Source organism: Solanum dulcamara, chromosome 12 (genome assembly GCF_947179165.1).
Source record: "Solanum dulcamara chromosome 12, daSolDulc1.2, whole genome shotgun sequence".
Lineage (NCBI taxonomy): Eukaryota > Viridiplantae > Streptophyta > Magnoliopsida > Solanales > Solanaceae > Solanum > Solanum dulcamara.
In genome coordinates this window covers 12234905-12251141 of record NC_077248.1, presented here as the reverse complement: position 1 = coordinate 12251141, position 16237 = coordinate 12234905, and the positions used below count along the sequence as shown (strand labels likewise).

The 16237-nt window shown below is 31.9% G+C and overlaps 1 long non-coding RNA gene across 1 annotated transcript; it reads right to left on the bottom strand.

Moving 5' to 3' along the window:
- Window positions 1–202: 202 nt before the first annotated feature.
- Window positions 203–3019, bottom strand: LOC129877516 (uncharacterized). The gene is made up of 4 exons (XR_008763549.1): window positions 2920–3019; window positions 2734–2826; window positions 2075–2122; window positions 203–445 (listed from the first exon to the last, which is right to left on the bottom strand). It is a non-coding gene; the product is annotated as an uncharacterized LOC129877516 (long non-coding RNA).
- Window positions 3020–16237: the final 13218 nt, after the last annotated feature.

The following is a 16237-nucleotide window of genomic DNA, read 5'->3' as shown; positions in this document are numbered from 1 at the left end:
GTTGACACCCTTATGTTAGAGTAGGTGTATGCATGGCCCGATAGTTAGATCATGACAGTTACCAATTGTCACGACCCAACCCCGTAGGCCGTGACGGGTGCCTGAGCTGGACACTCGCGTATACCCCTGCTAACTATAGGTAAACATGTCTCATATTTGAGTCATAGCGTACCAACAGGCAAGACAATATATGAGCCGACAAGGCTATCATAACATATAGACACAACCTTACACGCATACATATACAACCCACATACATATCTACAGACCTCTAAGAGTAAGAACAATAACATAATGCGGGACAAGGCCCCCACCGTACCCGTAATCAAATAAATATATACATAGAAGGTTTAGTACCAAAGCTTGGCTCCTATTCAATGGAGCTTCTTCCAAATTTACTGAGTGGAATCTTAAGCTGGCGGATCCCCAAAGCGCGCGCATGTACCTGCGGCCATGAAATGCAGCCCCCCCGGAAAGAGGGGGTCAGTACGACATATGTACTGAGTATGTAAAGTATAAAACATCAAAAGGAGGGCATAGCTAACATAGGGTTGCAGGGGCAAGTATAACATTCAACAAACCACTGTACCTGGATCTCATAAAATAAAGTCGTACATACTATCCTCACATACTGTACCCGGCCCGTTTGGGGACCCGGTGTAACAACCACATCACTCTGTTATCATAAGCATCTATGTACTATTAGTGCTATCTCATATAATAATGCCGAGGGACGTACGACCCGATCCATTTATCATATAGTAATGCCGAAGAGCGTTCGGCTCGATCCATATATCATATAATAATGCCGAGGAGCGTTCGGCCCGATCTGTATATCATATAGTAATATCTAGGAATATTCGGCCCGATTCGTATATCATATAGTAATAACGAGGAACGTTTGGCCCGATCCGTATATCATCTAGTAATACCGAGGAACATTCGGCCCAATCCGTATATCATATAGTAATACCGAGGAACGTTCGGCCTGATCCATATATCATATAGTAATATTATAGCCGGCCCGGGACTCGGTGAAAGATGTATCATAGTATACACGAGTGGAGTAGTGAGTAACCCTATGCAATTTAAACCATCATTGAAGACTTGTTGAACTACTCAAAATGAACTATCACTCAAAAATTAAGACAATAGCCATAACAAGTACCTTTGAAGCGTCCTTATGATTTGCATCAAAGTAGCACTTTTGGAGTCATCTACTCATATCAAGGCATAATAAAATATCTTTTGAAAGTCAAGAAAATGACCATCTTAGTTGCCTTGAGAATGGGGCTTCCTTGGGATCACCCATACTTCATCTATTTGTTTCATAAAGTTCATATCAAAAAAAGATTAACTTTACCTACTTACTGCTTCCCAAGGTATAGAAAAAACTTGAGAGGCCATAGTTCAATTATTAGAAGGGTTCTAGCTTAAAGGAGTGAATAAGAGTCATGCTTTATACCACAACCTAAATTATACCAACTTAGGATGGTTGGATACTTTTACATGAATCGAGGCAAAAGGACATAAGTTCTAGGAAATTAAAAACGTTAGCCATCTTAGTGTACTTAAGAATAAGAGCTCTTTGTAGACTTTGTGCATTCTTCATCCGTGGCTTTCTATGGGCCATGCCAAAAGAAGAAAGAGAATGAGCTTTACATATCCTCTACTTTCTCTCATAAAATCATTATATACATATGTGCCGTGGAACGTACGGTCCGATCCTTAGGTAGTAACATATATCATACTTGGCCTATCAAGGGACTCGGTACCATAAACATTTCATCATAACTTATGTCAAAGAAATATCAAGAGAGAAGAAGGGTAGCTTTACGTACTTATGTCAAAACATGCCAAAAGAAGGAAAGGTAGCTTCACATACTTGCTACTCTCCATCGTATATAAGCCTTGAGAGGCAATAACTCAACTAGTATAGGAATTATACCATCGAGAAGTAAATAAGACTTATGATTCATACTTGGAGTTCTATGAATGGAATTATCCCCACATTCCGTATATCAATCACTTAAGGCTAAGACATGCCAAAAGAAAAGAAGATAGCTTTACATACCTTTTTCAGGATTAATAGGAATCCGGCATTGCCTTGATACTCCTTAACCTATTGACATGAAAGTAATACTAAGATTAATAGCCTTTCACTTTCCAATAGCCCACTCCACAACCCAATACTAATAGGAGTCATTTCCTTATCCATTACCCCCGACTAGTTTGTTACTAGTTCCGATGCTACGGAAAATCGGGCAGCATTTCCCCTGCAACTTCAACATCTCCGAGATTCCAACTCGGCCACAATATCAACAACTATACCAAAAACAACAACTAGCAGCATATTTATAATTAAATCACTTCAGCCGTACACAATACAAGCTCCAAACAACTAGCTCCAAACTACGATACAAAATAAGGTTTCTAGTTTCCATTTTGTAAAACCTTTAACCGTACGAAGCGGGGGTCGTGTGGCTGCAACCATCATCTCCCCCACCTCTTTTAGAACCCATTTAGGCTCTGTAACACACACCACACAACCAGCAGCCACCTCCAAACACACAACGCCTCACTTCGGCTATAATTTAACTACGACGACCTCAATTTAGGTTGTTTCTTTCGCTGAGCATATCCATAATTTTTTTATACTTTCAGCAGTATACAAGGTACCTAATACACTTCAAAACAACCCCATAAAGTCCAAATTTAAAGGAGAAACCTTACCTTACTCGAAATTGGCCAAAACTAGCCAAAATTGCACCTCGGAAACCTCCTTAGTGCAGCTGAAACTTCGAGGCAGTTTGATAACGTTTTGGGCTGCTCCAAACCGTAAATATTCATTACTAACACCTTCATAACATCGAGGTGCACCCTAGATAATTAATTCATGGAACAAAATTGGAGACTCACCTTTGTTTCTCCCAAATCTGAGCTCCCTCTCTCTCTAGCTTCAAGTTTCTCCCCTTTCTTTTCTCTAGAATTTTCTTGTAGCTTCTTTTTGATAGAGAACTTAATGGATAAAGATGACTTAAAAGTCATCAACATATATATGTATATAAAGGCTACTTAACTAATGGGCTAACTTTACAAGACTTGAGCATTTTCTTTTGTTGGGCCTCAATATTACTATTTATTATTATGAGAGCCCAAACTACTTATTGCAATTATTATTATTTAAGCCCAAAAGCTACAAGTTTTCTCTCTTTTTGCAATTCACAAACTACTCTCCAAAATTTCCAATTTTTTCTTCGGCCTTCCTCCGTATTTCCACATCAATTTTTCCATGAACATCACACCGGTACAAAATAGAATAAACAAAATAAATCACAACGTCATTCCTTGCAAATCAAAATTTCTTTCTTTCCGAATGCCCAAAAGTGTGGGGTATAACATCCCTCCCTTCCTTAGAGTCGTTTAGCAGCGGTATAGATTATCCGGTTCACATGGTAACTTCTAAGAAGCTTGAGAAATTTAAGAACGCGTTCCAAGGTACAAAGATACGGGGTGTAACACCAATCACCAGCAACTCATAGTTTTTTTCATTTGGTGTTTGAATCTACATATCATACTGAAATAAAAGGATTGAACTTTCAGATGAGAAAAAAGAAAAGCGACCATTATTAAATCTTTTACGCAGTCATCACATAAGTTATGGCTAGGATTCAATATTATTTGACTTTGTCACTTTGACTAATTCAAAATGTAATATGACTCTGTTTGGGTATTTTCATTTTTATTGCTTGCAACTCGGATGATTTGTTACATGTCATTTCATAATATTGAATATATGCTATAATTGGGTAAGGCAATAGAAACAAACATGGAATATGTGTTTTTAGTTTTTTTTTTTTAAATTTTATATATCAAACATGTGATTTATTTTTCATAATAGGTAACTGTGAGAATTTAAATTTTTAAGACTATCAAAATGGATATATAGTTTTAATTACGGATTCATGTGAATCTATTAATTTTACTTTTATATATATATATATATATATATATAATTTATTAAAATGATTAAATATTTATAAAGATTAATTATGTACTTAATTATTATTATTGGAATAAATAGAGGAACTTACATAAATAGCTATATTTAAGGGTTTATTGGAATTGAATAGATATAAGTATTATATTTACTAATACAGACATACAATTATTAATATATTATGCATTAACTAATTCCCTATAATTATGTCCCTAAATCTCTCAACTTTCCATTGTTAATAACAACTACTAATATAGAAATATACGACACATCCCATTAGATTTACATAACTCAATGAATTACACTTGTGGATACTACTATACATGTAAACAAACTGATTTAAGGAATACTTTGAATTCAAGTCTCCACGTAAATGCTAATGTATTAGTATATCAGATATGTTAAAGTATAAGTATATCAATATATTGAATAAGTTAAAGTATGAGAATAGCAAGCATGTTAAAGTATTAGTATAACAAACAAGTTAAAGTATTAGTTATATTGAATAAGTTAAAGTATTAGAATATCAAACATGTTAAAGTATTAGTATAACAAACATGTTAAAGTATTAGTTTAACAAACAAATTAAAGTATTAGTATAACTAACAAGTTAAAGTATAAGTATATCAAACATGTTAAAGTATTAGTATAACGAACAAGTTAAAGTATTAGTGTAACAAACATGTTAAAGTGTTAGTATACCAATCATGTTAAAGTATAAGTATAAGTATATGAGATTATAACTTGTACATTTATCATAAGAATGATACTCACGCTAATTTTTATTTCAAATGGACACAAGTATTATTGCTTTTAAATAAACAATACTTTTGAATACTATTGTATCTACTGTATTTAATGATACTCAAAATTTTATCAAAATGGCGCAAATTGACAACCCATATATTCAGAAAATGGCATAGATGATAATCCTCATATTGTATTAAGATATATATTCAGTTCATCCATAATATTCAAGGGTACATGATCATTAGCCTTCTTTGTTCTTCTTTCATTCTTCAATGCAGGAAGAGAGCCTGAAAAATCGACTTGTATTTGAGTAATACCCAAATTAAAAGATGGAATTTCGTTCAACAATTCATCAAATAAATGTATACCTCTTGTAACTCAATTAGAATAGTTGATTTCCGCCTTTTTAATGGCTATAATAGTGACTCTAACAAAACCCCTGAAATCCTATGAAACTAGAAGAAATATGAATATGTATACAATGATAAACTTCATAAAAACAAGCAGAAAATGGAATTATAAGATAATACGGAATTCGAAGATACCTGATGAATATGTGTAACGACTCATTAGGTCGTTTTGAGTACTAGAGCTTCTATTTTATAAAAGACTCATTCTGTAAACTTTTGTGGGTATTTGGACTGTTCAATAACTACGGTTATTTAGTTGAGACATAACTTTAGATAACTAATTTAATTAGTGAGCTAAATTGATAATTTATTTAAGACCCAATACCACTTGGCCTTTATACAAAAATAATTTAAGTGGAAAGGGTTTAACAAATTATAAAATAAAATCACAAAAAGCCAACGGGCACAATCAGGACATCATCCCTAGATTTGAAGTTGCGGCTCTCGGTTAAAGTTTCAGGTTAGTATTTGAGTTGGTATATATACATATAGTAATATATAGAGATATTGTTATGGTTGAATTGATACACATAAGGATCATTACGGTACCAGTTTTGGTGCCATTGGTTTTAGATAATTTAATGGTGCTAATGATTATATAATGATTGGGTGATGATGGGGTAATGATTACATGATATTGGTAAATTTTAGTCTTTCAAAAAGCTTATTGTTGGGTAATTAAAAAAAAAGAGTTGGCAATTTACTGTAATTGGTCAGAGAGCTTAGGGTTAATATTGATGAGTAATGATGTCATAATAATGGCCAATGATAGGCCTATAATAATATAATGATGCCAGAATTGTAAATTGGTAAAATTCGGCACATTCCTTTTCGTGGGTTAGTTAGTGATTTTCATGTTTAACATGAATTTGATGTTTGGATTTTTTTTGGTTTCTTGATTATCACATTATAATTCAAGTTCTGATATATTGATATAGATAATTAAATATTAGGTGTATTATATTATATGAATACCATCAGAGTTATGATATTGGAGAAATTGAGGCTTAACCTTAGGCTTGAGTTTTATGAAATTGATTATAGAGTTGGGTGAGTTGTTGGGTCTAGGTTAAATATACATATAATATCGGTGTCTACAAATTCGTTTGCTTACGAATATTGTATACTTGATGTTATTTTCATTTTGAGAAGGTGTTAAGCATTCAAAGTGGCCGCTAACGCGCGGTTATCCGACTGGTTAAAAATTATTTGACTAACTTTTAAAAATATTAATTTAAAAGGAAACGAAAACTTTAAAATTATTTTTTGGAAAAAATGATCAAGCTTAAACATTGAAAATAATATACATGTATAAAAAAAAGTAAAGCTTACCAAAATGCCTAAGTAAAGGTAGAAAATCATCTAAAGAGTAAATTAACATGAATTGGTTTATCTTTAGGAGAATTTAATTAAGTTAAAATAAATTAAAATTAATATCTAAGCAAGCATAAATAACATAAGTAAATAAATTATTACAACCCGAATTAATATAAATAAACAATAAATAACACATGAAAATATTACCCAACACTTAGTTTCTGTACGTCTGGACTAAGTTGTTGGGTCATCTGCGTTTTGAGCCTTAAGCACAATTCCACTGTATATCGCAGCTATGAACACACTATATATCAAATTGTATACACACAGTATACTACCTGTTTGTTCCATGTATCTACTGTATATCACTGTATATCATAATATATATATATATATATATATATATATATATATATATGTATATCAGTGTATATAATATTGTTTTCTTGCATATCAGACTATATAGATACTGTATATCAATGTATACGACACTGTTTTCTACCTGTATTTCGTGTATACAGTCCAATATCAATATATAAATCATGAATATTACCTTCTTTTCCATTTATCAACTTTCCAACAATTCAAACAAGATGATGGGAGACTCAAAACTTAATGATATTCAACGATGGGGTCCAAAGATGGACTCGAATTGATATCACATGCACCAAAATAAAATTACATAAGCATTTACTTATTTTAAGCTAAACCAAGGAACATATCATGATATTTTAAGTTATCAAATTGATGAGCATCCTAGAAGTGACTAAGAACATGCATATGTGTGGATAAAGGAAAGGAAAGAAGAAATATATTTAAGTAACTAAAGAACACGGATTTAATATATACGCTATACTAGCTCAAATTTTAAAGAAAGAATTAAATCAATTAGGCCATGAAAGTTCTAATTGAATAATAACTTTAAGTATATTTTTTTTAGCTAAATCATGTTAAAAGAAGAAATTAAAAACATGAAAATCTATATTGTCAAAGGAAACTATTTGGAAAAACAATGAACAAAACTAAGGTCTTTCATGAAATAATTCTAACACATGATAGCTAATTAATTCTAACACATGCTAACTATAAAAAATTTCTATCATTAATCTAATTATTCTTAATATATGCTAACTAAAAAAACAAGACTACAAATTAACTAAATATAAAACATGAAATAATTAAATAAAATAAAGCTGAGAAAAGATTTTACCTCTTTCCGGGTAGCAAGACTGAAGACGATGAACGGAGGACAACTTCAACACCACCCACGAGCTTGATAGAACTCCAATCTATCAAAAAAAATATTAAAAATTTAGACTCGAACCTTCGTGGGTTCGATGTTATAAGAACATTGTTATTAGCTTAAATTTTGTCTTCAATCTCCTATTTTCCTTGAAAAAAAATATAGATTGAAAGTTAGAAATTTTCATAACTTTTAGGTTGGGACAAGAGTCCAAAATCCTAGCCAAGTTAAGAAAATTTCTAACTTTGGGGTGACTAAAAAACCTCCACTTCTTCTCTCTTCTTAATAAAAATATGAGCCTTTATATAGGCTCCAAAAACTTTAAATTTTCATACAATTTTCGATGTGGGAGATTGGAGATTTTTTATTTTTTATTTTTTAGAAAAAACTAAAATTTTCAAAAATGCAAACTATAATTAAACTAACCTAACTAACATTGTATTTAGTTAAAAATGAAATCTTTTTGAGATGATTTTTGAATAACTACATAAATAGTAATCAAAGATACAGTTATACAGAAATATGTATATTATACTAAAATTTATAAAAAAAATAAGAATAGTTAAGAATAACATGAAAATATCTTTGTTTTTATAAAAGTAAATTATTTCAAAAATTCAAAGAAATTCAATAGCTAATTTATGTTGTGGAGGGTCAAAATTGGGTGTCAACACTTAATAGATTGGAAACGTGAGGCATTGACGAAAGAAAAGGCATTGATGAATTAGCTTACTAGACTTCGGTTCTTCGGTTGAGGTGGGTTATGGTTTATTTTATATCATAGATAGACTCTTAATTGTGATTGATAGTTATTGAGTAATATGTGAAGTTTATTATGCATTCAATTGTTGTGGTTTGAATGGTTGATATGTTATTGTGATTGGTGTGAAATTTCAAGACCGTGAAATCCATAATCTTGAACTTGCCCTATCAAAGATGATGCCTTGAATAAAGAAAGCTTGATGAAATATTGTTAATGAAGTGAAGTGTGATAATAAAGAATGATAAATTAATTATATTTGGATCGAGTGTCACATTTCGACACGGTATATTTAGATCGGGTGTCACATTTCGACACGGTATATTTAGATCGGGTGTCACATTGCGACATGGTATATTTGGATTGGATGTCACATTCCGACACGGTATATTTGGATCGGATGTCACGTTCTGACATAGTATTATTGGATCGGGTGTCACGTTCTGACACGGTATATTTGGATCAGATGTCACATTCCGACACGGTATATTTGGATAGGGTGTCACATTCCGACACGATATTATTGGATCGGGTGTCACGTTCCGGCATGGTAATATTAGAGGAAAACAAATTAGAATGAATTAATGCTACCCAATCTCAAATAACTCATTTCTCAAAAGAGCTTGATGTAGATGCTTGAGTCCTCATGTGTGATCTTAATATTGTTGACTGGTTATGTAATTGTTCATTGTGTTGTCACTTGATCTTGATCTTGTTGGTTGTCACCTGTTAAGTGCTATGGTTGATTTTCCGCTACTACTTTATGCATATTGATTTCTATTTCGAATCGGTCGATGATAACTACTCAGTACATGTTATCCTGTACTGACTCCTACTTGTATTTTTCTTTGTTTTATTTTGTGTAGCAAGTGTTCCATCGACTTTCGACTTCGACTCGACCTCAGCTCTAGCCAGTGTCCAGCGCATCAGGTTCCAGGGTGAGTTATTCCTTCTAGCTCGTGTTGGATTCTCTCGGGCATGGCATGAGGTCCTTAGTTTTCGGACACATTATGTTATTTATTTATTTTGGTGTTTGATATTTCCAGACTTAGTATTTTAGAATTAGATGTCCTTGAAGTGATGACTTTCAGATTTTGGGGAATGTTATGTAGCAGACTCTAGTGAATTGTTATTTCTTACTTTAATAAAGTTTGAGCTTCCGCAATATTTTCGTGTTTTATACATTGAATCGCTAATATAAGTTGAGGTTTGTATCATTGATTCTCTCACCTAGGAGGTTAAGTGTGGATGCTACTCATGACCCATTTTAGATCGTGACAATATATATAAATCACTAAAATCACTTCTAAAATCGTGTAAGAGAATTCTGTTTGAGATGAAAATTTAGAAAAAAATAAAAGAAATAAAACGAAGAAAGTAAGTTTCTGAAAAGGAGGTGCAACATTTCCTCTGCGTTTGGAGAATCCACAAATAATTAGAGATCCAACTAGGTAAGCAATACATCTACACACTTTTTGCATTCTGTGTATTTTAGTAGATATGTGGGTTGAAGAGCCCCAACAAGCAGTAGCATTGCATATGGATCACTGACATATCTCTTATTTAATATTTCATTCAATAGAGTCTCAAGCTAGGGAAATTGATGCCGTATAAGCAGTTTGTTGATCATCAGATTGCCTACTTTGTGTTATGTTGATATAGAAAGAGAAAGCATTAGGGTGGGAAAAAAGAAAAGAAAGGGAAAGCATTGAATAGGGAGTAGGATTATTTTTTTGTTTTAATATTTTATTACCAATATATAAAATTAAAATAAATAGTTATTATGGAATATTAATTGATTTTACTATTTATATTATAAATGTATCCATACAATTTAAAAAAGATAAACTATAGCTATTTAATTTAAATATGTATTAATGTTTGCTGAATCTCATAGTTTTTCCTAAATTTAACTTACCTCTTAACCTTTAATGATTAGGAAAAAGAATCCCCTTCACCTTTTGAATGAAATCAACAACCTCATTGAGCAACATCTTTTGATGAATTTAGAATTATTATTCTTTTGTTCAACTCCTACGTGGTTGAAGATAAAAAAAAAAAAAAAAATTATGTATCTGTCACTTGCAATTGTTCTTGTATACAACATGATTCATATTAAAATTTGTTCAAAAAGTAAATTATAAAGTAATCGTCCTACGTATCTTGTTTTTTTCCCTACTTGTTGGAAGATTATTCTGATGGAGCTATTATATCAAAATGAATTCTATATACAATAATTGTGGGCATTAGAACACATTTTTTAGTCAAGAATTTTTTTTTGTATTTCCTCTAAATATTTTTTCTTTTTATTTATTTTATGCTAAAATTATAATTACATAATTCACACCTAATAATTTCATAACTCTCACATAATTTATAACCTCCAAATGTTTGATTTGTAAGTTATTTGTAGTACTAGTTTTATTGAGTCATCCTTGATGTGATATCATTTAACAAATTTAAACTATTAAAGAAAATATTTTAAATTTGTATTAGTTGATCTTTTAAATATTCCATTAGTCATGTGTGACCTCAATATCTAATGTTATGATAAATTAGTATAATTGTTTTACTCTATAAAAATTTGGACTTTAAAGATAAAAAACATTGCGCAGTCAAAATTATTGGAGAAAAATTAGGCAAATAAATTTTTTCAAAACAGATAAATGAGATTTTTAGTTTTATATAACAATATCAACCTTATTTCTACTATTTTTTTGGTTGACTATATCTTCCTAAATTTTATAATAACAACCCCATCCTTTTGTTTCACTATAATATTGGTCGACTCTATCTCTATTTTTTATCCATTTTCAACCTCCTAAATACTGGATTAATGGTATGTTTTCTCTGTCTAATCGCCTCTTCTGTTTGTTTACAAGGACAAGCACAAAAACTTTTCTAGGACTACTCGATGATTTTAAATATTTTAGTTTGTGTCTGAAATTGATATTTGTTTTGTATTATTTTATATTTGGACAATTATATAAATTCATATTTAAAGGTGGATTCAATAGTATAGCATATAAGTTTTTGTAAAATGCGAAGGTAAAAGAACCTGTCCACTGCTTCTATCCTGAATATGGAGTAGTTAGAATGTTTTTACCATGCTATTTAATTACAAGAAAGTATTCAAACTCAATAGCTTAATAGTTAAAGTTTTTTATAATTTTTAAAGTTAATATTATTAAAGTTTTAATAATTGAACTTAGGGGTGTTCATGGTCCGGTTTGACTCGGTTTTTGGCTAAAACTAAACCAAATCAATTAAGGCGGTTTTTTTTAATATTCAAACCAAACCAAACCATTATAGTATAAATTCTACCGGTTTTGGTTTTATCTATTTTGTCGGTTTTATCGGTTTGGTTAGTTTTTTACGGATTGAAATAATATATTTTATAATGCAAAAAAATTGACAAACTTATTTACTACCTTCATACTGCAAATCAATAGAATTTCAAAACAACTGCCATTAATCTTCAAAGATACCTGAACTCATTCAGAGATAGTGAGGACATGAGAAAAGTATATAAGCTAAATAAGTTACCATCTAAAGTCCAAGTTAGAGGTATAAGAGAGAAGCAAATATGGTTCCAATAATAACAAACTTGAATATGTCCTGACTGGAACTATGTCTGATGTTCTTGTAAAGTATAGAAGCTAAAATGATAAGATCTAAAAAGGGCAAAATATCAGCAACATAAATTCATAAGTTGATGGTTCAACTCCTACGGTCCATGAAGAAAATGAATTCAAAAATAAAGAATTGACAGCCTTTTTGACTGTCCAAGTTCGATACCGAATCTGAGAAGAGGAACCACTAGAACAAAAAGAAGTCCTTCAAGAAGCATCATTTTTTTCACTATTGCATGAAGTAATTGAAGCATTCCAGCCGTGGCCAATAGAAAAATTGCTACTTTACCTTTCTCCAAGATGAAACTATTTGAAAGAAAACTGAAAGCACAGATCAGTACAACAACATATGCAAAAATAGCCTCAAAAGAAATTACAAAATTTTCACCACGAGGAAGATAGCAACTACTGCATAGCAGTACAACCTCCACAACAACAAAATTAAGAAGGTTAGCCCATAAAAGGTTAATTATATACATTATTTTTTATTAATCAAGTTGAGAAAAATAACAAGGTCTTTAAACAGTCCTTCGAATGATCAACATTCAACACAAAATAACCATATACTCAACTGTCATAAAAAAAAGATCACTTAATTGCTTGCATAAAAGTGTGATTAAATACAAAAAACAAGTCAATAGCATAATCCAAAAGTACTTCAGGTGAAGCAGCAGCAAAAATGTGAAAATTAACTACCAAAGAGCAAAACAGTTGCACTACAAATTTCAATTGCAACATCCTAACTAATCAATGTTCAAGATTGTGCCAGCATATTCTGAAAAAAGAAAGAAGATGTAATGACCCGATTGGTCATTTTGAGAATGAGTTATCTCTCTTCCTTAAAATACTCTCTCCGTAAATTTAAATTAGAAATTTGGACTTTTTGGTAACTACAATTAATTAATTGATGGATAATTTTAGATAATTAATTTAATTGATGGGCTAAACTGTTAATTTATTTAAATATCATTATGACTTAGCCTATATATTAAAATAGGTTAGTGGGAGTTTGTCATTTTTAATACTTAATTAAATTAGAAAAGTAGAGCAGCGACTTACCTTGTGGAGACGTGGGAGCCGACGAGACAAATTGCAGGTGAGGGTTATCTCTAAGTTTTTATATTTTTGGTGTTAGGCTGTAATTCCTAGGATATAATGTGAAATAGTGAGGTTAAGAGGATATGTTGTTGTAGTAATTCTTTTCTAGGAAATTGGGAAACATATTTTAGGTTATAAATTGGGAGTAATGATGATTTCAACATTGGCGATAGTGATAAACATTATGTAATTGTTATTGGCTACTGCTGCTAAGGATTTCATAGTGCAACCAAATGAGATATTGATTGGATAATTGTTTGATGATGATGGAAAAATAATGGTATAACAATGGCAAATCGATCAGGTTTTCCAAATCGCTTTTGCAAGTGTCGTCATCGGTTTAGTTAATTAGCTGGGTTGTTTTAATTTGTTAGCTATTATATATTATTCAAGTTTTGATATAATGAGATAGGTAATTAAATATTAGGTGTATTATCTTATATGAATTCCACTAGATTATGATATTTGAAAAATAAAAATTGAGACCTAACCCTAAATTTGGTATTTAGGACTTGACTATAGAATTTGGGTGAGTTAATTTTTGGTCTAAGCTAGACATATAATAATATGTGTGTTGTTAGTTTTGAAATCTTATTGTGGTTATTTATTTGATTAGATTATACTTATTTGGAAGTCCAACGAAAAGGGAAGGCTCAAGTCCCGAAGTGATTACTTGATTAATTAAGGCAAGTGAATTTCTAAACCTCAGTTTAAGCTTATAGATGCTTGTATTTCCGTGTCATCTATACTAGAGAGTAATGAGAATTGAACTGAGTTATTGACTGTATGATTGACCTTAAAAATGGAGATGAGGGGTATAAAATGGTGATCTAATGACATGTATTGGTGGAATTGATATGTTGTGATTATGAGTTTATTTTGGACATATGAAATGACTATGTCGGTGTGAGATTGGAAGAATCATTGTTGTTGTCATTTTATTATCGTAAATTATATGAACATGAATTGATTGCATTGGTTCTGACATATCGTGTTGAGACTGGAAATGATATGAAATAAAAATGGGTCGGGCCACACGCTTCGTGGCAAGTATTATGAAATAAAAGGGGTCGGACCACACGCTCCGTGGCAAGATATATATGTTGAGGGGATGGGCCACACGTTCCGTGGCAGGTTACATGGACAAAAGTGTCCCCCATGGGTTTCGGACTGTGATTCAGCGGATGTGTATCAATAGGACAGACATGCATCATTGCATTGCACCTTTCTGATATTTGTGAATTTGTGTTTACCCCTATATTGCTCTGTGTGTGCTGGACTTGATTTGGTATGATTCATTGACGAGACTATTGATGAGTATTTGTGGGCTGTATTACTGTTGTTAATGTACAAGTGTAGAGTTGGGCTGATTTTATGCAGGTCGTAGTTGAGGAGGTTCGGTTGGGAGGACAGGAGTACTTGTATCTATTAAGCTTTGCTTAGTTTTAGTTATCCACTTGCTGAGTACCATGTTGTTTGGTACTCACCCCTTGCTTCCACACTTGTGTAGGTTGTGAGCCCGGACCTGCTTGATCTTCTAGCATTTTCTACTACATCCGAGGCTATCATTTCGAGTGTTGAGGTAGCTGTTATATTCATCTAGCGGACACCTCTTACTCTTTTAATATGTTTTAGTCTTATTCTAGAGACAAGGATATTGTGACTGTATTTTCTTTCATATTTCGGTAATGTATTAGTGGCTTGTACACATGACAACCAGTCTTGGGGGATTTTGATTTATTTGTTTTTGAATAAGTTAGATCTTGTTTTATCTCAATTATTTCCGCATTTACTTTTCGTTGAGTTTTAGGCTGACTCGTCTCGGTGGGTTGAGATGAATGCCATCACACCCGAATTCGGGTCGTGACAGAAGAAAGTTTAACAAAGTAGGCATTAAAACTTTTTAAAACATAAAAGGCATATTCATAAAGAGTTAAATGTGTAAATTTACCTTTTTCAATTATCTCAAGTTTCTAAATTTCTTCTAAAAGATCTTCAAGCTTGCATTCTTTGGAAGTTGATCTTAACAATTGTTTAGTGCAAATAAGAGCTTCTACTGTCTTTGGAGATAAAGAATTTTGATAAGATTCAAGAATCCGACCATCGGTGCTAAAAGCTGATTCAGAAGCAACAGTAGAAATAGGAATAGAAAGAACATCTCTTGCCATCCTAGAAATAATTGGATATCTAGCCGTAGAAACTTTCCACCAAGCCAAAATATCTAACTCTTTGGTCTTTTCCAAATCATCTATCAAGTATTTTTCAAGTTCTGATTTATTTTTAGTATTGTCTTCATCTGCCAAATATTTCTCCCATTGTGATTGCCACATCTCGTCACTATGCATGATATCAATTTCATCATTCAAGCTTGTTTGACCACCAATTTTATCGGTATGAGTCACACAAAAAGAACTCATGTAGTAATCATACAAGCGACTCAAAGTATCCATCACCTTTTTCAATTTTTTGGCTCCCACCAAACAACCATAAGAGTTTTTAAACAGATATTCCACATATTTTAACTTGTAGCAAGGATTCAAAACAACAACAATGAATAATAACTTGTTCATACTTTCAAAAGTACCCCAGTATTTGTTAAATTTAAGCTCAATCTTTTTAGCCACGCCACTCAAAATAGAATCTTCACTACGAACATATTTGCAAATTATCTTTTGAAGATTAAAGATCTCATGGAAGAAAGAATTGGAAGTAACATATGAAGTTCTTGAGAATTTCAAAGTTACCTGGTAGAAAATCTCAAGAAACTTAATGAAAACTTTAACATTCTTCTAATCATCTATCCATGGATGCCCTCCCACATTATTTGTTTCTAAACAATACTTGAGGTACTTGTGATCATCATCATACATTCTCAAAAATGCCCTTTCAAATTTTACAGTTGTATTTAGCATCATATATGTGGAGTTCCACCTAGTCTCAATATCTAAAGTCAAAAGACCATGAGTGTCAATCTTAACCTTCTCGACAAATGACTTAAAGGAATCAAACCTTCCAGCTGAGGACTTA